The sequence below is a fragment of the Urocampus carinirostris genome, chromosome 20, assembly GCF_059441175.1.
Source record: "Urocampus carinirostris isolate Australia breed hairy pipefish chromosome 20, RoL_Ucar_1.0, whole genome shotgun sequence".
Classification (NCBI taxonomy): Eukaryota; Metazoa; Chordata; class Actinopteri; order Syngnathiformes; family Syngnathidae; genus Urocampus; species Urocampus carinirostris.
This window is the reverse complement of record NC_142368.1, coordinates 13,606,251-13,629,255: the sequence shown is the minus strand read 5'-3', so window position 1 is coordinate 13,629,255 and position 23,005 is coordinate 13,606,251. Positions and strand designations below refer to the sequence as shown.

The 23,005-nt window shown below is 39.2% G+C and overlaps 3 long non-coding RNA genes across 3 annotated transcripts in view; 1 reads left to right on the top strand and 2 right to left on the bottom strand.

The window, feature by feature from the left end:
- LOC148346307 (uncharacterized) overlaps positions 1 to 23,005 on the bottom strand; it is a 530,417-nt gene that overhangs the window by 438,173 nt on the left and 69,239 nt on the right. The window lies entirely within an intron of this gene.
- On the top strand, positions 8,873 to 10,361 carry LOC148346309 (uncharacterized). The gene is made up of 2 exons (XR_015848274.1): positions 8,873 to 9,253; positions 9,986 to 10,361. It is a non-coding gene; the product is annotated as an uncharacterized LOC148346309 (long non-coding RNA).
- LOC148346308 (uncharacterized) lies at positions 10,444 to 11,885 on the bottom strand. The gene is made up of 2 exons (XR_015848275.1): positions 11,642 to 11,885; positions 10,444 to 10,909 (listed from the first exon to the last, which is right to left on the bottom strand). It is a non-coding gene; the product is annotated as an uncharacterized LOC148346308 (long non-coding RNA).

Here is a 23,005-nt window from a genome sequence, read left to right as displayed (position 1 = left end):
ACATTTTGTAATTGGTTGGCCCCAAAACAGTTCATGGTTGAAATAAAACCACCCAAAGATATTTACAGTTCTATAATATATTTTAATGTGGACAACATAATGAATGGCAGAAGGGGAGGAACAATTAACTAAACCATCTCATTTAATATTTGGTGACCCCTTAACCAGTGTATACTTGAAATAAAACCACTTGAACATTACATAATTCCATATTTTAAGGTGGATAGCATGCACACAATCACAGGAGAGGGAGGAATAAGTAACTGAACTGTGCCATTACATAACCAGTGCCCCTCAAATAGACTCCTTTAACTAAAACCACCCAAATGTTTATACATTTTCATATTTTAAGGTGGATAACATGCAAAAGAATAAGAGGAATAAGTAACACAACTGTCACATTTTGTAATTGGTTGGCCCCAAAACAGTTCATGGTTGAAATAAAACCACCCAAAGATATTTACATTTCTATAATATATTTGAATGTGGACAGCATAAAGAATGGCAGAAGGGGAGGAACAATTAACTAAACCATCTCATTTAATATTTGGTGACCCCTTAACCAGTGTTTACTTGAAATAAAACCAGTTGAACATTACAGAATTCCATATTTTAAGGTGGATAGTGTGTCTACAATGACAGAAGGGGGAGGAACAAATAACCAAACTGCCACATTGCATAATTGATGGCCCCCCAAACAGTGTTGGCTTTAACTAATAGCACGTAAACATGTCCATGTTACCATACTCAACGAGGATACCATACAAACAATGACAAAAGGGGAGTAATAAGTAACTAAACCATTACATTTGAGATTTTGTAGGTCCCAAAACAATTTCCTCCAATTGAAATCACCAAAACATTAATAGGTTTCCATATTTATTGTTTTAACATGCAAACCATGACAGAGGGGGAAGGAAAACTTAACTGAACTGTCACATGTCATAATTAGTGGCCCCCAGAACTGTGTCTGCTTTAAATAGAACCACTCTAAAAAATCTAGGTTTCCATACTTTAAGGTAGCATGCAAACAATGACAAAAGAAGGAGGAATAAGTAACTAAAGCATAGTAGGTAGCATTTTGCGGGCCTCAAAACAGTGTCTGCTTCAAATAATAACACCTAAACATTGATAGGTTTCCATGTTGTATTGAGGATGGCATGCAAACAATGACAGAAGGGGGAAGAATAAGTAAATGAACCGTAATAGTGATCACTTTGTGGGCCTCAAAACAGTGTCTGCTTCAACTAATAGCACCTAAACATTGATAGGTTTCCATATTGTATTGAGGATGGCATGCAAACAATGACAGAAGGGGGAGGAATAAGTAAATGAGCCGTAATAGTTAGCATTTTGTGGGCCTCAAAACAGTGTCTGCTTCAACTAATGGCACCTAAACATTGATAAGTTTCCATACTGTGTTGAGGATAGCATGCAAACAATGACAGAAGGAGGAGGAATAACTAATGAACCGTAATAGTGAGCATTTTGTGGGCCTTAAAACAGTGTCTGCTTCAACTAATGGCACCTAAACATTGATAGGTTTCCATGTTGTATTGAGGATAGCATGCAAACAATGACAGAAGGGGGAGGAACAAGTAAATGAAACCTTATGGAGACTCAAAGAGCAATAGAAACCCATTTTCTGCTCTCATTTTCTATTTTTTTGTGAAGTTTCTTATTTCCTTTTTTTTACGTTTTCCAGCAGAACGGCTAAGAGCGTCTGCTTTCGGCCTTACTTCCGACACATAGTGCCGTTTATCTTGGAAACGCTAATTGCAGTACTTTGGAGCCTGAAACGAGCAATTTGCGTCGAAGTAGCCCTCGTCTCAGTTTGCCCGACTGCTCAACACGACTCATTTGAAAAAGACCGCGTTGGATTTATTTACATGGAGGCAATAAACAGAATTGTAAAAAACGGAAAATATTCCAAGCAGGCGAAGTTTAGGAATTCCAGGACAATAAATCAATAACAAATGTACCTAGGCAGAAGATTAAGAAGATCAAAAGCAATGATCTGACAGCTTTTGCTGTTGGCACAGTCCTTAAGGAGAAGTGTGTAATATTTGAACCCTTGAGGCCGCAGAATTGTGTATTGCAGCCGAAACTGAATGCAACAAAAGATGACAAAGTATGCACACTGCATCGGTTTTTTTTTTTTGCCTTTTGCAGGGTTTTTGGTTTGAAGATGTTGTTCGATTGTTTTTTTTTGGTTGTAGTTGGGTCCGTTTTTATTCATTTTTGTTCATTTTCAGGTCATTGTTCGTTCATTTATGATATTTTTTTGCGGTCAATTTTTGGTAGGTATTTTGCTGATCATGGTTGGGGTTTTTTTTTTGTTTTTTTTTACATTTTGGGTCCTTTTGGGCCATTTTCGGGTCATTGTTCATTTTTTGATATTTTTTGTTGACCTGGGGTCAATTTTTGGTCGCTATTTTGTTGATCATGGTTGTTTTTTTTTTTACATTTTTTGGTCCTTTTGGGTCATTGTTCGTTCATTGTTTTTATATTTTTTGTCGCTATTTTGTTGATCATGGTAGTTTTTGTTTTTTTTTACATTTTTCGGTCATTGTTCATTTTTTGATATTTTTTGTTGAGTTGGGGTCAATTTTTGGTAGCTACCTTGTTGATCATGGTTGTTTGTTTGTTGTTTTACATTTTTGGGTTCTTTTGGGTCATTTTCGGGTCATTGTTCGTTCATTTTTTTGATATTTTTTGTTGAGTTGGGGTCAATTTTTGGTCGCTATTTTGTTGATCATGGTTTTTTGTTTTTTTTTTACATTTTTGGGTCCTTTTGGGTCATTGTTAATTCATTTTTTGATATTTTTGGTCGCTATTTTGTTGATCATGGTTGTTTTTTGTTTTGTTTTTTTACATTTTTTGGGTCCTTTCGGTCATTTTCAGGCCATTGTTCATTTTTTTGATATTTTTTGTTGAGTTGGGGTCAATTTTTGGTAGCTACTTTGTTGATCATGGTTGTTTGTTTGTTGTTTTACATTTTTGGGTTCTTTTGGGTCATTTTCGGGTCATTGTTCGTTCATTTTTTTGATATTTTTTGTTGAGTTGGGGTCAATTTTTGGTCGCTATTTTGTTGATCATGGTAGGGGTTTGTTTGTTTTTGTTTTTTACATTTTTGGGTCGTTTTGGGTCATTTTCGGGTCATTGTTCGTTCGTTTTTTGATATTCTTTGTTGAGTTGGGGTCAATTTTTGGTAGCTACTTTGTTGATCATGGTTGTTTTTGTTTTTTTTTTACATTTTTGGGTTCCTTTTGTGTCATTTTCGGGTCATTGTTTGTTCATTTTTCCATATTTTTTGTTGAGTTGGGGTCAATTTTTGTTAGCTATTTTGTTGATCATGGTTGTTTTTTGTTTTTTTTTACATTTTTGGGTCCTTTTGGGTCATTGTTAATTCATTTTTTGATATTTTTGGTCGCTATTTTGTTGATCATGGTTGTTTTTTGTTTTGTTTTTTTACATTTTTTGGGTCCTTTCGGTCATTTTCAGGCCATTGTTCATTTTTTTGATATTTTTTGTTGAGTTGGGGTCAATTTTTGGTAGCTACTTTGTTGATCATGGTTGTTTGTTTGTTGTTTTACATTTTTGGGTTCTTTTGGGTCATTTTCGGGTCATTGTTCGTTCATTTTTTTGATATTTTTTGTTGAGTTGGGGTCAATTTTTGGTCGCTATTTTGTTGATCATGGTAGGGGTTTGTTTGTTTTTGTTTTTTACATTTTTGGGTCGTTTTGGGTCATTTTCGGGTCATTGTTCGTTCGTTTTTTGATATTCTTTGTTGAGTTGGGGTCAATTTTTGGTAGCTACTTTGTTGATCATGGTTGTTTTTGTTTTTTTTTACATTTTTGGGTTCCTTTTGTGTCATTTTCGGGTCATTGTTTGTTCATTTTTCCATATTTTTTGTTGAGTTGGGGTCAATTTTTGTTAGCTATTTTGTTGATCATGGTTGTTTTTTGTTTTTTTTTTACATTTTTGGGTCCTTTTGGTTCATTGTTCATTTTTTTGATATTTTTTGTTGAGTTGGGGTCAATTTTTGGTCACTATTTTGTTGATCATGGTTTTTTGGTTATGTTTACATTTTTGGGTCCTTTTGGGTCATTGTTCATTCATTTTTTGGATATTTTTTGATGAGTTGGGGTCAATTTTTGGTCGCTATTTTGTTGATCTTTTTTTTTTACATTTTTGGGTCCTTTTGGGTCATTGTTCATTCAATTTTTGATATTTTTTGATGAGTTGGGGTCAAATTTTTGGTAGCTATTTTGTTGATCATGGTGGGGTTTTTTCCATCTTTGGGTCCTTTTCTGATTGTTTTTCCGTCATTTTTTTTTTTGGGGGGGGGGGTAATTTTCGCTAATTTTTCAGAATTTATTTGGTTCATTTTTTGGCCTTTTGTCGTTTTAGGTACCTTTCTCTCTTACTTTGTCATTTACGGTCTTTTTTTTGGTCACATTTGTTTTCTCTTTTTTGGGGATGTTTTTCATCGTTTCCCATTTGTATTTGGACTACTCCAGAAATACAATATTGCGTTTCCAATCGGATGATTGTCTGCATGTTAACACAGCCATTGTCCTCATGCACCATAAGCAGTAATAGATTCAAGAGGTGTCGTGTTTGACAAGAGCCGCCGTGAAAGCGCTGGTCATAGAGACTCTTTGTTATCCCTGCACTTCTTTCACTGGGGGCCGACCAAGGCCGAAGGAGGGAAAGGCTTCATTTCACCCCTTTTCAATTCTATCTCTCCGGCCATATTGTGCCTCCATTCCAAACCCTTTCAAGTCGCTAGCCTCACTTTACCTTCTATTTATGAGGAATACAAAGAGATATAACTCTCTGTTCGGCACCTGAGAGAATTCCCGAAAAAGAACTCATCCGGACCGTAAAAAATAGAGCACGGGGTTTTTCAACAAAGAGAAAAAAACATCAACATATTTCGAAAGTAGTTTTATGAGTGCACTGCAGGAAAGAGGTCTAAATATAATGGAAGCTAGAGCTCTTGTTGGTGATAGAAAGGAGTGGGGAGAGGTGTTGTGAAAGGATAGTGGGATTGTGGACGCGTTCTTAAGGACGGGCTGGGTACCCGTATGATGCGGCAGGGGTAAACCAGTGAAAGCTGTCGGGCCTTGCTGTTGAACAAGAGTGTGTTGTGTCACCCTGACCCGAGTGACATGGCCGCTTTCTGGTGTCCCGTTTCATCTGGAGGGACGAAAGCATGACCGACTTCGGTGCCGAGGTGCATAAATGTTTTGGGTGTTTGGGCATTTGGGTTGGCCATTGAGGGATATATCCAAGGTGGATCGATAGATATAAAAGTTAGATTGAAATGAAATGAGTCACTTTTGACCAACGTAGAAATACAAAAGACTAACCATTACTCAAATCACTTTTGGTCAGAGTAGGAATCTTGTAAGGTCTTAAACAAAGATATAATAGATGGAATGGGTCATTTCTGACCCAAGAACCTTGAGCATTGTTGTCTTCCGGATGGGGTATGAATGAATGAATGAATGAAAAGTTTCCGTATGATGCGGCAGGGGTAAACCAGTAAAAGCTGTCGGGCCCTGCTGTTGAACAAAAGAGTGTGTTGTGTCACCCTAACCCGAGTGACATGGCCGCTTTCTGGTGTCCCGTTTCATCTGGAGGGACGAAAGCATGACCGACTTCGGTGCCGAGGTGCATAAATGTTTTGGGTGTTTGGGCATTTGGGTTGGCCATTGAGGGATATATCCAAGGTGGATCGATAGATATAAAAGTTAGATTGAAATGAAATGAGTCACTTTTGACCAACGTAGAAATACAAAAGACTAACCATTACTCAAATCACTTTTGGTCAGAGTAGGAATCTTGTAAGGTCTTAAACAAAGATATAATAGATGGAATGGGTCATTTCTGACCCAAGAACCTTGAGCATTGTTGTCTTCCGGATGGGGTATGAATGAATGAATGAATGAAAAGTTTCCGTATGATGCGGCAGGGGTAAACCAGTAAAAGCTGTCGGGCCTTGCTGTTGAACAAGAGTGTGTTTTGTGACTCTTGAGTGACATGGACGCTTTCTCGTGCCAGTTTCATCTGGAGGGACAAGAGCATGACCGACTTAGGTGCCAAGGTGCCTAATTTGTTTGGGTGTTTGGGCAATTGGGTTGGACATAGTCCCAAAATTTTTGTCTGTGTTCTTGCTATTTTTTCCCCTTTTATTTTCTTTGTTATTGTATGTGTTTGTCTTGCTGTCGGCCACCCCTCTTGAGGGATATGACCAAGGTAGATAGAATAGTTTCCAATTCTCCCATCGGCTGGATTTGGCTCGGAATCAATCATCAAGCGCACAAAACGTTTGCTCTCGAATCTATAAATTTAACCAAATATCCCGCCTGCATTTAAATCCGAGCAGGTAGAAAGCCGGCAACCGCGTTGAAATAGAAAGCGGGAGACAGCGAGGTTGTTAATAATTAATCGGGCGGAGTTTTGGTCCTGTCAGGCCGCAGGGAAATATGTTTGAAAATGCTAATTAAAGAAAGGAGCGGGCTTTGGGTTTGGAAGGCTTCAGTCTGCCTCGGCGTTTTTGAAAGCTGCCTGGGTTTTAATGGCGCTGGAAATGCCTTCGGGGGAAAGCGACCACAGAGGCGGGAGCTAATGAGTCTCCGGCATAGGTCGGACTGAAGCTGCCGAGAGTATCGCTGCTTGTTTTGACATAGTTGTGGTCGGAGACTCTGACGCTGACCTCGGAGCGAGAATAGACTTTCATTTATCGTTGTTTGGCGTTTGCAAAAAAAAAAAAATAACAGGACTGGTAAACACATTATGAGGAGTCGGCAGAAGATTTAAACAGGATGACATCTGGATTAGGGTTAAGGATTGAGGGTTAGTGTTAGGGTTAAGGTCAGGGTTGGGTAGGGTTACTTTAACTGGATTACTTTCAATGACTTTTGGATGACTCCAATACCAAATATGCTAATAAAAGACAAAAAAAAAAGCTAAATATGAATAAAATGACTCAATTTTGTGCAGGCTTGGGGAGTAACGGAATACTCGGAACGGCAAAAATGATGTTGGCAAGCTGTTTGGATTGATTTTTATTTTGTTTCTGTCGCATTTTGTGTTAGTTTTGTCGGAGATCAAATAAATCAAAGCCAGGAGAGAAAGCTTACCACTTGTTGTGAGTCATCATTTTATTCATATTTTGTTTCTTTTGTTTTTTTTTATTAGCATTAGCAAGTAATGTAAAGTAATCCAGTTAAAGTAACCCTACCCAACCCTGGTTAAGGTTAAGGTTTATGGGTTATAATGAAAGGGTATGGATCAAGGGTAAGGGTTAGTGTTAGAATAGAATAGAATGTACCTTTATTGTCATTGTTACAACATGGGATATATTGTGACAACGAAATTGGACGTGGCACTCCAGATTCCACATTTTACAGTGAGGATAAGGAAAACAAAGCGATAAAGGAACAAAGAAGATGTTTTAACTGTCTTTGTTGTATAGGCTTTGTTTCCTCCGGAGGGGGGGTGTATGAGGGGGTGAGGGACAGACAGAGATGGGCAGATCCAACTAGATGTTTGAGCTTACTGTACACACGGTCCAGTGTTTTATCCCTAATTGCTCAGTCCACGTGTTGAATGGATTTGGGAAGTACAGTCCTTTACATGCCCGATTAAAGTCGCCGGCGACGATAAAAGCTGCTATTTATTTATTTATTAAGACAGTTAGCCTTAAGGGTTTTGTTAGAAGGTCAGGACTTGGGGTTAAGGGATCAAGGATTAGGTTTGAGGGTTAGTGTTAGAATTTAAGGTTTAGGATTTAAGGTTTAGTTTTATGGGGTTATAATTAAGGGTTAGTGTTTAGTATCAGGCATAGGTGGTTAGGGGTTGGGACTTGGGCTTAAGTGTTCATGGGTTTAAGGGCTTTGACTTGTTTACCTGACTGCCCATTTTGCACATCTGGTCAGCTGCTCCTCTTGCACTCTTTGCACTACTGTATAATACTATATATAGCTCTAATTATTTAGTATATTATTAGTACTTCAATACTCCAACTCAATACAACATCTTATTTATATCTGTACATTCAAGGAAACTGTGCGGGTCAGATGTATCGACATTTCGTTCTGTATACACGTGTACAAGAATGACAAGAAAGTAGATCTGAATCTGAATCTTTGTGTTAGGGTTTCGTGTTAGGCTTAGAGGGTTGGGGGTTAGGATAAGGGATACGGGTTAGTGTAAAGGTTTAGTATTAGGCTTAGGTGGTTGGGTTAGGGCCTATGGTTAAGAGGTTAGGGTTTAGTGTTAGATTTGGTCAGGGTTTAAGATTAAAGGGTCAAGGGTTAGGGTTGAGGATTAGTGTAAGGGTTTAGAGGTTAGGGCTAAGGGGTTTGGATTAAGGGTTAGAGTTTGATATTAGGCTTAGTTGGTTAGGGGTTGGGGTTTAGGGTTAAGTGTTAGGCTTAGGTGGTTAGAAGGTCAGGATTTGGGGTTAAGGGGTCAAGGATTAGGCTCGAGGGTTAATGTTAGAATTTAAGGCTTAGGATTTAAGGGTTAGTGTTATGGGGTTATGATTAAAGGTTAGTGTTTAGTATCAGGCATAGGTGGTTAGGGGTTGGGATTTAGGTTTAAGTGGTCATGGGTTTGTGTTAGGGCTTAGTGTTAGGCTTAGGTGGTTGGGGTTAGGGGCTATGGTTTAGAGGTTAGGGTTTAGTGTTAGGCTTAGGTCAAAGTTTAGGATTAAGGGGTCAAGGGTTAGGGTTAAGGATTAGTGTAAGGGTTTAAAGGTTAGGGCTAAAGGGTTTGGATTAAGGGTTAGTGTTTAATATGAGGCTTAGTTGGTTAGGGGTTGGGGTTTAGGGTTAAGGGGGTTTGGGTTAAGTGTTAGGCCCAATCCCATTTCTCTCACTCGGCCCCGAGAACCCTCCAGTGAGGTCCCTCGATAGAGGAGTGCCCTCATCGAGTGGAGTGCAAAGTGGAAATGGTTTGGACAAGACTTGCAAGGTTCCACCCCTGTCCAGGAGATGGCGGTAATATTAATTGGCTGTAGACCTTAGTGACGTATAGGCCTACGTCACATGTAAACAACTTGAGTCTGGTGTGGCAGTTGGAGAGTTCGTGCAACGTCAAAAATGCCCGCTACAGCTGTGTTATTACCGATTGCCCGGAAACTCATCACCTTTTTCGTGTCTTCAATCAACGGTGGAGAATTGTGCTACACTGAAGACAGCTTCGGCGCTATGTAGCGCTGATTCATCTTTACAAGGTACGTACACTCATCAAAAAAAAATAACCCGTTCGGTCAAATACAGTAAGGTTTAACGTACAACGCACGTTCACATAATACCCTATGTTTGTGTAGACATAAATGACTACCTACTTATTAGTATCTTAATGCCATTTTATGACACATAGTAGGGGTCTTGAATGTGTGACATGACGAAAAGTAAACAAACACAAGAACAGTCCACCTGACCCAGAAGCTGACATAATATCGTCACCAAACTTCCCTGTACGACCCAAAAACCTTAGTTCGTAAGGAATTTAATTCAAAAGAGTTGTCATTGGATATAAAAAAAGGTGCTTGATTGCTGTTGTTTGGTCATGATTGTTTTCTGTTGTTGGTGTCAAGGGATTTGTTCAGACCAAAGAAGACAATTGACTTTGGCTTGGACAGATCTATTGACACTAACAAAGATATCATATAATGAAATTGTGAATATGCTTGATTGCTAATAGGATTTTCGAGAAGGGTTGTTCAAACCCTCACATTGTGTTTGCTGTTAATAACATCATATTGGAATATAATATTGTGAATGTGCTTGATTGCTGTTGTGATTGTCATGATTGTTTTTTTTTGTTATTAGTGTCAATAAATTTGTTCAAACCAAAAAAAATTCAACATTTTTTCATGATGCTTACATCACAGTTAAAGCGGTCTTTTTCTTTTCTATGCCCACATTTATGTCTAAAATGTTTGTTTTCTATTGTGTTCCAGAGTGGCTGTCCCATAAGCGTGGACAGGTTGGACAGGAATGTTCCCATCCTGTGCTTATGGTTGGATGTGGAGTCAGAACTAATTCAGGACTTAAGGTTGAGCAAGAAGGTTATGTGGGCCCTGCAGGAGCTGCTAAAGAGGGAACAGGGCCATGGCTGGAGGTCCTGATCTACGTGTACTGGCTGGCCCAGGCTCTGTCCTACCGTGTGGTGTCACGGGTCTTCAGGGTTCCCAGGTCCACCGTACAAAGAATTGTCCACAGTTAATATGGAATAAATTGCCCAAAAGCCATATTTTAGGCTCTTTAAGTCAGACCCACATTTGCATTATGTGCTTTTCTGCATTACTATTCAATAAACATCTTCATTTTGAGTAACACCTTGGTGGTTTATTTCATAATGATGTGAGATACTGCGTGTGAACTATGTGACTGTTGGACAGAAAACAACTACAAATCATTCCAGGTTAAATAATAGTTTACTTTCAGAAAAACAAACTCACATTGGGCCAAATACATAATAGTAAATAAATAATGTGTCACAAATTTTAACAAAAATATACCAATACTTCCATGAAGCTGGAAAACACAAACTGGAACTTCATTGAGTTCTTAATAAAATAAAATATTTTCCTTTTATAAAACAAAGGGAAACATTGCAGGGATGTCACTGTTCTGGAAAATTGTCCACGAGCTTCCCAAAAAGGACGGGAACCGCTCAGTTTTGGCCACAGTTTCCTCGAGCCTTTTCCTCACTCCGGCAGACTCCGCTTTCAAAAAGTCAAGGAGTGTATCGTGCTTCCTTTTTTTCTGGGTGATTTGGGGTTTGGCGCCGGATTAGAAGGTGCCAACGACGTGCCCGGTGGTGTGGATGGCATGGTAGCTGTGATGATGACCAGCTCTTCCACGGGACGTTCTACAGTGGCCTTTAGGTTGGGTGGAAAAAACAAGAATTACTTAATGCTGATGTATTGTACAAAACAACTGTGTATAGGATGCTCAACAAGTTAATATGAGACAGGAAATAGGATGTGTTCTGGATAATTATTTGATAGTGAATAGATACAAAAAAATGACATGTTATTCTTATGGCTGAAAGAGCCTTCTATTGGCCAGCATCACATATGCTTTAGAATTGTCTCCACATTTGGACAACATTTTGTGAAGGTAATTAGTTTACTTAATATGTGTTTACAGAGAAGGCAGTGGACTATGTGATAGTAATTTGTTTCAACTGTATTTCCACGTGAAATTCGGAGACATTACTCATAATGCATGATGAAAACATCATCTCACATGAAAGAATCATATTGTAAATAAAACACAACACCCGAAATTGTGTGCAGTAAACAAGGGCTTATGTCCAGAACGGGATTCTGACTATGCTCCATGTATATGTAAAAGCACGACTCGTTTAAGATAAAAACAGGGATGGGCTGAACCATGATTTTCTGCACAGTTATCCTACTTTAGAGTTTGTAGCGTGAAGATTATTTTTTGGCAGCTCCCTTGGTAGATTTGTGCACTTCGTAAAGTAGCGATTTTGCAATGTTCATGTTTTAACGCGAAAATACGATTTTCTATTGCATTTACGTCTAACTAAGATATCTCAATACATTTTGTTGCAAATAGATGCGTGGTTGTGGAAAACTACTTACATTTGTGCGGTTCCTTTCCGGGCATGTTTGTTGACATTGAGAATTTGCAAAGCCTTCTGGGTAGTCACTTCGCCGCCAAGTGAGGTAGGGAGCCCCCTCGGTCTTGAAGTGGTTACGACCTGGTTTGAGGGCACTTCTGCCTTGGACTTGAGAGTATCGGGACACACCCCATTTTCACGTGAACGCGCAAACCGAGTGACTAGGGCACATAGCGAGTGAAAGTGCGAAGAATGGGACTCAGCCTTAGTCTTAGGTGGTTATGGGTTAGGGCTCAGTGTTGAGGGGTCCATGGTTTACGAGTTAGGGTTAAGGGGTTAGGTTAAAGGATAAGGATTAGTGTTGGGGTTTAGTGATAAGCTTAGGTAGTTAGGGCTTAGGGTTAAGGGGTTAATGATTAGGGTTAGTGTTTGGATTTAGTGTTAACGGGTTAGGATAAGGGGTTGGGGTTAGTATATATTGTTAGGGTTAGGTGGTTTGGACTCAGGGTTAAGGGGTCAAGGGTTAGGGTTAAATATTAGTGGGTTAGGGATTAACTGGATGTATTGTATAGGGGTCTGTGTTTCTGACCAGGTGGGTCGACCTGACTATATCCCATTGCGCTGGACTCGAGGTGGCCTGTCGCCCCAGTGGGTTTGCATCGGGCTCAGGGTGGGTATGGGTTGTCCTGGTGCTACCAAGGCCTCAGGTAATAAGTTGGTGGGGCGGCATGGTAAAAGGGTATCGCGGGTGACAGCTCTTAAATCTTTTGCTATGGTTTCCTTGCAAACTAGACTCTTTCACTACAACATAATTGGGGACAGGGTTTTCTGAGGCTGTTGATACAGATCCAAGGCTGGTAGAAAAACAACACCGCTAATAGAAAATCAGATACTCGACTGTCTTAGAACCTACAGTAAAGACTATTGAGTCTAGCATCATAAAACAAGCTAGCAGAGTAGTTGAAGCAGTGTCTTGGTTACACGTTTCATCTTTCAAGTCTTTTTACTGCCCCCGCAAGCTCCTCCAGGAAAGATGAAAAATGGTCCCAAACAAGGTGGCTTAAAGGATGGCACTGACATTTGCGGCTACGCCGATCAAACACTGGAAAATATCACTTCTCCGTCCACGCCTGTTATTATCCTTAACCTTTGCCTTGATTTACTCCGTCTCTATTCTTTCGTCCGTTACGTTGACTGACAAGCGTAATTTGAAATCCGCCGTCTGTTTGCCATTATTTACCAGCCGCTCTGCATGCGCTACAACGTCTATCTTCACCGAGAAGGGCCCGCTCTATTAATTAGGAGTGCGCTAGCGTTAAGAGGATCCTAGGGGAGAACCGGCGCTGGCGTTCCACGCTACCTTGCCTACCGTGTCCTCCCACGGCGCCAGTGATTAATGATGTCAGCCGTATCGGGGGCCCTTATCAGACACGGGCGCTCTCGCCAAACAAAGGCAGGGTTAGAAACTCGCTGTTGAACTGATGAAGCGAGACCCGTGGCGGGAAGGAGCCCAGAGCGACCCTGCATCCTAACGAGCTCGGGTGGAGGCGGTCAGGGAGCAACCGAGAGGACTAACCGGGGTTTGTGTCTTTGCTGTCGTTTATTTAATCACCCCCAGGGTTACCTGACTCGGTTTGCCTAGGACCCTCCGATTTTCTAGCCTTTGGTCTTGTGTCCTGGCAGGTTTTGTTAGGTTTATGGTTTTGTAACAGTATTTAGGAGACCAGACCTTTCTGGACCATTGACATTCAACCTTGAAGTTATTTCTAACCACTAAGGTTGGGATGATACGCTTCAATCACGATTTGATTGTATCAAGATACTAAGATGCTGATTTGATTTATATCACGATATCTGCGGTTTTGGAAGTATTGCGATTCGATATACGTAATTGATGGTTGCAATTTAATTTTTTTTGCTAAACAATTGGAACAATTAATTAATATCTCTGTATCCTTTGCTGTCTGGTAATCCTGAAAGGGGGATACCACATGTGCGGTCCCTTCTCAAGGTTTCTTCATTTTCCTCTTGTTGAGGTTTTTAAGTTTTTCCTTGCCCTCATGTTGGTTCCAGATCAGGGGATGGTGTAATAATAGTCTGAAATAATAGTCTCTGCAGTAACCAGTGCAGCCCTTTGAGACTCTTTGTGATTAAGGGCTATACAAATAAAAATGACTTGACTCAACCATGAATGATGTTCCACCAATGCAAATCTGTCTGCTCAGTCTCCTTATGCTGAGGTTTTTGGAAAATGTCCTTGCCCTCATTTAAATTTTAGATCAGGGGATGGTGTAATAGTTGTCTGAACAGCGCTTTGAGACTTCTTGTGATTAAGGCTGTGTCAGTCAGTCTGGAAGCTGACATTTTTTAGTTAACCGAGACAATAAGAACATAACATGTACACTGCAAAGAATGTCATAATCTGAAATGTCAAGGTAACGCAAATGTGGTCCTTTAATGATCCTATTTACAGCAAACACTGTAAGATAATAAAATAAATTAAATTATTTGGATTTAAAATGTCCTGCTAACAGCCTTCCTGTGCAGAGTTTGCATGTTCTACACATGCTTGCGTGGGTTTCCTCCGGGCACTCCAGTTTCCTCCCACATTCCAAAAACATGCATGTCAGGTGAATTAGCAGTTTCAAATTGTCCCTAGTGAGAGTTGTCTGTCTCTGTGTGCCCTGCGACTGGCCGGCAACCAGTTGAGGGTGTCCCCTGCCCACTGGCCGAAGATAGCTGGGATGGGCTCCAGCACCCCCGCGACCCTACTGAAGATAAGCGGAGCAGATGATGGATGGATGAAATGGATTTAAAATGTATGGGAACTACACATCTTTAGATGGACAGTTTGGACTGGAATTTTAATAGACATCAAATAGACACGTTTAGACTTGATATTTAATTGATGTCAAAGTTTAGGCTGGCCTTCTATTAGACATTTAATAGTCAAGTCAGGTTAATTTGCATTTATATGTCAAAAAGATTTCTACTTTTATACTTAAAGTCTACCAGATGTCAAAGTTTAGGCTGGCCTTCTAATAGACATTTAATACTCAAGTCAGGTTAATTTGTATAAGGGCAGATCGTTTTTACTACATCATCCCCTGATCTAAAATCTAAATGAGGTCAAGGTAAAACTCAAAACCTCAGCATGAAGAAATTAAGAAACCTTGGAAAGTGGCCCCACATGAGGTATTCCCTCTTCCAGGATGACAAGGCTGCAATATTGTAAGGGCATCAACAAACAATTGGAATTTATCAATTTACCAATAATAAACAATGCACGAACATCTACATGAAATATAGGTCACTCATAAGCTAACTTCTAATAGGCGTCCAAATATAGACTAGACCAGTGGATGTCAAAGTTCAGGCTAGACTTCTAATAGATGACTAATGGGGATCTAAATGTTAAACAGATGTCTAACAGACTTCCAGGTCTGGACTAGACTTTTAATAAAAATGTAATAAATGTCGAAATTTAGATCACACATTGAGTGGACTTCTAATAGATGTACAATAGATAAAGACTAGACTGGATGTTGAATGGATGTTAAAATTTAGGGTGGACTTCTAACAGACGTCTCAGATTAAACTGGAGTCTAATGGAAGTTTAGTCTGGACTTCTAATCGATAAGTTCAGACGAAATGTCTAATTGATGTCAAAGTTTAGGCTAGCCTTCCGATAGAGGTAAAATAGACGTATATTTTTAGATTTTATGTCTATTTGATGTCAAAGTTTATGCTGGACTATTCATAAACGTCAACACTAGGGATGGATTTCTAATAGATGTCGAATAAACTTCTTAGATAAGACTGAACATCTAAAGCAGGGGTCGGGAACCTTTTTGACTCAAAGAGCCATAAAAGCAAAAAATATTAATTTTATTTTGGGAAAGAGCCACACCATATATTATGAGACAAACTTACAAAATTGCTAAACCCGCACCCCAGACAAAAGCTTAGTCTTCAGCACATTTATTTTTGATGATTTGATAAAAATTATGAAAAGAGAATAATGCCAGAGCCCATGTCCCAAAATCAACAAACATACCACTTTAAAATTGTCTCTTTCTTGCAATTACTCAAGATCGGTTAAACTCCTTTTGACCCTTTTTTTCATACATATTGGTTTCAAAACCAGATGCTAGCAGTTATTGTGTAAAAACGTCACAACATTCTGCAAATAGGGAGCCTGATGAGCTCACTTTTGGCGCAGATGGCGTAGGGTTAGAGATGGGAGGGAGTGCTTGCGCTTTTTGCATGGCTCCACCCATCCCTCCCACTCACCCAATCAAAAGACTAAGTTCTCTTCCGGTGTTTTGGCGTATTTACAGTGTGTTCTGTGGATTCATCATAAGGTATCTGAACACTGAACACAGATTATATAGTGAACTTTTATATAAAGGATTCTCTAGCGTTGTACAGCCAAAACGAGTTTTTTCCCCCCTTTTTTGTGTGACACCTTGACTGTAAATTGTAGTGAAAAACGTGCCCTATATATACTGCGAAGTAACGCCGTAAGACTTAGCTCTGGATTGGCTTTGCGTGTACCTGAATAGGACGAACAATAGGTTCCCGACCCCTGATCTAAAGGATGTCAAAGTTTAGGCTGGACTCCTGATAGAGAAATAATAAACGTCTATTAGACCAGTGTTTTTCAACCAGTGTGCCGGGGCACACTAGTGTGCCGTGAGACCTTGTCTATTGTGCCGCTAAAAAAAATCAGGCCGTTATTCAGTATTTTTGCTATCTTCAGACGAGGAACAGTAATGGTCATCCATATCAGTAGGTGGCAGTAGATTTTTATGCACTTTTTATATACTATGAAATAGAACAATACATTTAATAACTTAATTTGTTTAACAAAGCGGTTTAAGATTGCACTGTAAAAAATTAAATCAATAAAGCACATCATTCTTTTTTATTTTAAGTATTATTTTCTTCTTTTTATATACCAATTATCTGCTTATGAGGTAGTACAGTGAAATATTTGACATAACTTCATTTTCAAAAATTTTAGACTGACGGTTTGCCTCTGAACCTTTTTATAAATAAAATTGTACCTTGGTTCAAAAACGGTTAAAAAACACTAGACTAGTCTAACTTTAAACTACACGTCTAACAGACTTCTAAGTTTGAAATCGACTTTTAATAGAAATATATTAGAATATGTATCACTAATAGAGGTTTAATAGATGTACAAATTTAGACCAGACATTTAACGGCTGTCCAAATGTTGACAATTTCTAGACCTAATTTTACACATTCGAGATTTCATTTAGACAAAAAGGTTGTATACAAGAAGATTTAACTCTACCCACTGTGTAATCTACTAGAAAATACGGTATATCCCTGGATTCTAAAAAGACTAATTTCCATTGTTTTTATTTTCCCTCAGAACCTTAAAGATAAAGTGTGGAAAAAAATAAAGACATGCCCATAAATGGAGATGCCTATTTTTGAAATAGCAGCGACGATTTGCAACTACGTGACGGAATACAGTAAATTCAATCATTAAGTGTTGTTTTCTTTCTTTAAAATTGGAAGTCATTGCGGCGTCTAAGTTTATACTGGACGTTTACAGCTATTAATTGGTGAAACAGATTGAAACACCTGCAAACTATTTCCCGGGGACTCAACAATTATCGACCTAAGCTAATATAAACCAAGTCCAATTACAAACTTAACGGCTTAACGGGCTGCGGAAAAAAATGCTGAGTTTGCCGTTTTCGAGTTACGTGGAGTAATGCGGTCTGTCGGAATCGGTGATCTTATCGGATGCGTCGATAAGACAATCCCCGCGACCAATGCTTCTCATGATTAAGGAGATATCGCAGTGTTTCCTATTGAAAGTTTCTGGCGGACCGCCAGGGTCTAATTTGTACGGCCGGGATACTCGTGATATTAAATGCTATAATAATATTTTCTAAATATATATATATAAATATGGGCAGCACGGCGGCGCAGTGGTTAGCGCGTGTCCGGCACAGTTCTGAGGTCATGAGATCGAACCTCCTGTGTGGAGTTTGCATGTTCTCCCCGTGCTTGCGTGGGTTTCCTCCGGGCACCGGTTTCCTCCCACATTCCCAAAAAACATGCATGTCAGGTTAATTGGCCGGTTCAAATTGTCCCTAGGTGTGAATGAGCGAGCGAATGGTCTGTCCCTGTGTGCCCTGCAATTGGCTGGCAACCAGTTCAGGGTGTCCCCCTGCCCACTGCCCGAAGATAGCTGGAATGTGCTCCAGCACCCCCGCGACCCTACTGAGGATAAGCGGTGCAGATACTGGATGGATGGATGGATAGGGTGGTAGCAAAAGAGTACCTTATATGTTAGCAGGTGTATAGCATACATACATGTGCATTTTTATTTTTTGTCAAGTGAATTAACAAACACTTGGATTTTTTAAAATTGTTTTATAGTTTCGAATATAAGCGGTGCAGGTAATGGATGGATGGATGGATATATAAATATATAAATGAAGTTAATCCATATTATTTTAAGATCTCTCATATCTCATCTCACAAGATCGCAAACGCTAGGTCAGGCGTGCATCTTTTACATCTGGCGTACAACTTACAAAATGTCTCCGCCCGGGTGGCCGACAACTTTTTCAAGAAAAAAGAAAAAATCTTTTTTCTTTTCCCCCTCAAAATCAAACTTTTGCTTTATCCCAATTTCGAAATCTTCGTTCAGTTTGGAAATTTCGGTTCGTTTGTCAATTTGCATACTCGGCAGCCAATCAGAAGCTTGCATCGCATAACTCCGTTCTTCCGGACATTCCCGAGCGTTATAAGGTCGTGCATGTGCATATCATTTTCCAAAGTAGACGCAAAGAGAACACAAGAAAAATGGAGAAGTGGTTAGGAATCAAGCCAAAACCTCAGCCCCAGAAGAAACATTCAAAAGAAGCTAACAAAATGGATGACGCTCCAAAACGTAAACGTACATTAAAAGCATCGCGGAAAGAGGAGTTCACGTGGCTTGTAGCAGACGACGCAACGCACATGAGTGAAGATGAGTATATACAGGAACATACTGATGGCAGATGGAAAACAGCGATTTCGTAAACATGCAATGAATGTTATAAGTAGATTTACAATAAAATTAATTTTAAAGTGTTATATATTCAGATTATCAATCCTTAGTACTTTGCAACAATGTTTTTTTTCTTGCGATGAGTCGTCTTATTGTTTCAAATTGTGAATTATGGGGCGGGCAACTTTATGGCCGGGCAGGCAACTTTTCAGAGTTGTCTGCCCCTTTTTGTCATGAGTTTCAGACACTGGCTATACAAATAAACATGTCTTGACTTGACTATGTGTTTTCTGTTGCTGTGCTACTTTGCTCCATCAGATGGGGGCAAGTTGGGGTCATGGCAGTAGCACAAAATAGAGGGGAGAGCAAAAGAAAAGGAATAAATAAAAAAAAAATGAGCCAAAGCGGAAAAATGATCGCAAATTGGACTAATTTTTACTATAATAATGGCTCCAAAGCAGAGTGGATGGTCTATCACTGGCAGAATAACGTGAATCAGTCCTTCAAAGCTTAGGCACTTGTTCCTGGATGCCATTATTTAATAGATGTTATTATTTTTCATCTCATCTCATTAGCCGTACCACTTATCCTCATTAGGGTCGCGGGGGGGCTGGAGCCCATCCCAGCCATCTCCGGGCAGTGGGCAGGGGACACTCTGAACTGGTTGTCAGCCAATCGCAGGGCACACAGGGACAGAAAACTCAATCGCTCATTCACACCTAGGGACAATTTGGACCGGCCAATTCACCTGAAATGCATGTTTTTGGAACGTGGGAGGAAACCTGAGTGCCCGGAGGAAACCCACGCAAGCACGGGGAGAACATACAAACTCCGCATAGGAAGTCTGGAGCTGGATTTGAACCCACGACAGGTTCCCATGACATGAACTGTGCCGCACAAGCGCTAACCACTGCCCCGCCGTGCTGTTGTTATTATTTTTGTTTTAGACATTTTAATATATATTAACGATTAAACGATTAAATATTTGTCAGTGTTTTTAGAGATTTCAGTCTACATTGGTTGAAAGTTGAATTGTAAATAGTTATTTTATTTAATAGTTATTTTATATCCATAAAGAATAATTTTAATGTTGTATGAGTTTGTTTTCATGGATTCTGAGCTGCTTCACTATAAAGTTGCCTATTATAAAAAAGTTCAAAGTTTAAAGGTCTTGAAAGTTCACCTCAGGGTGATCAAAAACAATGCCAGCATAATATGGTAGTATGATACATTTTTACTACTTCATTCTAATGCATATTACATTATTATTGGTAGTATTTCAGTTAAAGCAACCCAAAAATCTAAAGAGCCGTTTGGGAGCCAAAAAAAGCCAGCTCTTTGGAGTAAGCCCAGCTAAAAGAGCCGACCTGTTCTTTAAAAATAGCCAGAATTCCTATTACTAATAAGTTGCGTGTTACAATAACATGCCTGTCAACTTATACGTTTCACCCATGTTTCATCCGTTTTTTGATGATATCATTAAATTGGAAAAAAGTGAATTGAAAAGTACATTTAATTTTTTTTTGGGGGGTTAGACCAATCTTGTGTGCCCCGTTTTGGACACACTGAGGAGATCATTTCCCCCTCATGCCATGAGGCTCTTTAACTCCACCATGGGGAGTAAAAGCCTACATTAAACTCCACATTTACACATTACCCTATTTTATTACACTGTGTATTTTTTGTAACACTATTTAAATGCTCTATAGCAAAACGTTATATTGGGTATTTTTGTATTCTATATATCTTTATTTTATTATTCTTTTTTCAACACAAGGATACTGCTGGGAGTGTGAATTTCCCTACGGGGATGAATAAAGTATCTATCTATCTATCTACAACGTCTTTGTATATTGATCCTGTTGCCGCAGTATAGTATAAAATTGCTATCCTCGATCAAGCATTTTTCAGGCGTATTGTTATAAAAATTATATTTTGATTTTTCATAACACTTACACTCATTTCTCGTTTACTATGCTTTGTGGGTGTGACTTGTTAGCTATAGCATTACTTTTCACAACAAGTGCGATTCAATAGTTCACACGTGCACACATTTGCCTTAGATCTATATTCTTGATTTTACTCTCAAAATAGATAGATACTTTATTCATCCCCGTAGGGAAATTCACACTTCCAGCAGTATCCTTGTGTTGAAAATCAAACCATAATAAAGTAAAAGGAATACAATATATAAATACCCAATGTAACGTGTTGATATAGGGTATTTAGATAGTGCTGCATAAAATACACACTGTAATAAAAATACGGTAATATGCAATGAGCGGGTGTGGTTTAATGTGGGCTTTTACTCCCCCGGGTGGAGTTTAAGAGCCTCATGGCATGAGGAAGAAATGATCTCCTCAGTCTGTCTGTGGAACAAGACTGTGACAGCAGTCTGTCGCTGAAGCTGCTCTTCCGTTTGGAGATGAAATACACTAAATCAATAAGTTTGAATTTAAAATGTACATTTTCATCCAGGGGGTCTTATGCCTCTCAAGACAGTTCAAATATCAGGATCCCACCAAATTCTATGAAAAACACTAACGCCACCGATACTTTTAATTAGGATCGTCGCATATTCCGAGATTGAAGTCGACGTTGCATATTCTGGCGACGTCGGTTTTCTCCGTCCCAGCTGAGAAATTGCGAACGGAGGAGAAAGATTGGATTTCGCCTCGATGACGATGTGCCACTACAAAGGCGATATCTCTCCTCCAAGCTTAGATTGCTATCTCTAAAGGGACGGAGACGGAATAGTAGATGAGACACCTTGTCAAGGCCTCATCCTTCTACCTTAAAGTGGGAGACTGGGAAAGATGCTTTCCCTTTTTCAAATTCTGCCAATCTGGGTGGCAGCTTTTGCTGGTTTTAAAAATAGTACTCGAGAATGATTAGCATGATTCTGCATGGTAAACACTCGGACAAACCACTCAGTAAATGATCAAAAATGTCTTTGGATTTTCATCCAAACTGAAGAGTATTTTAAACTTAAGTAACACAACACCTTGCTACTGAGCTAGTTTGCTGGATAGCTTGCAAGATAACTAAATAGTAAAGGATTTCATACATTTGACTATAAAGGATTTTATACAATTGACTACAAGTTACATATATTCTGATTAAGGCATTATAGATATTCACTGACTGTGCTTCAGTTCATTGTACAATAAAAGGTCAGGGAAGGCTGTGTAAAATGCATAATGCTTTGTCTAGGACTTTTGTAAACAGGACGCGTGAGTGATCATCAAGGCGCTGTGGTGTGGGATTGTTGAGCGCAAACGACTGCTTGGCATGCCCATGGGAGGAGCCGAGACGCCATCTTGCGGGGAGAAGTTAACCAATACGAGAAAGCTAAAGTTCGCTGCAGACACAGAGCCAATTGGGGAATAGTGGGATGTCTTTGATTTGTTTGTTGGAATGTATAAATGATCCCGGGCAACTTGGATGGGGGCCGTCTCCTGTTGGTACACTTAGTTCTGCTGTTAGGAATAATAAAAACGCCCTTGTGTGGAAATGTCGGCCTTCCTGGTCATTTCTCTCCCAAAAAACGAGCGCGCATAATTGTTGGATGAATGTAGGTCGTGTTCGGTTTATGGAGTCGGATAATTAATTCGAACAATTTGGTAAAACGGTACACTTTAATAGTTAAAGCCCAACAATAGCTAAATAGATAGCACTCTATTGATTGAGTTAGACAAGTTACCCACATTGCTGGATGTATAAAGCCTGAAAGGTTTTTTTTTATTGCTAGAGATTTAAAATTGTCTTAATGGTAAATGGTGTTTTTTTGCTATGCAACCCTGGTGTAGATCAGATATAAAAACATTCAAACTAAGATATAATAAATACAAAATCCGATTTGTGTATACAAAAAATTAAATATATTCTGGTAGCTTCATATTGAAAAAATTAGCCACATTGCTAGACGAAAATTTAGTCTGATTGTTTCATAAATCTTGCTTGATTGCTAAATAACTAGCCAGATAGTAGGCAATATTGCTAAATAACCAACAATATAGCCCTCTATTGATCAAGTTAGCCACATTGCTAGACATAGAAGTAGTCTGAAAGTTTTTTTTTTTTTTTTTAAGAATTATTGCTAGTTTAGAAAACTAGTCCGCTAGCTGACAAGATCGCTGGATAGCTAATCAGATAGCACTCCATTGAACCAGTTAGCCACATTGCTAGACATGAAAGTAGTCTGGAAGTGTTTTATTTTTTTTAAGAAATATTGCTAGATAGTTAGAAAACTAGTCAGCTAGCTGACAAGATTGCTGGATAGCTAATCAGATAGCACTCTATTGAACCAGTTAGCCACATTGCAGTCTGAAAGTTTGTCTTTGT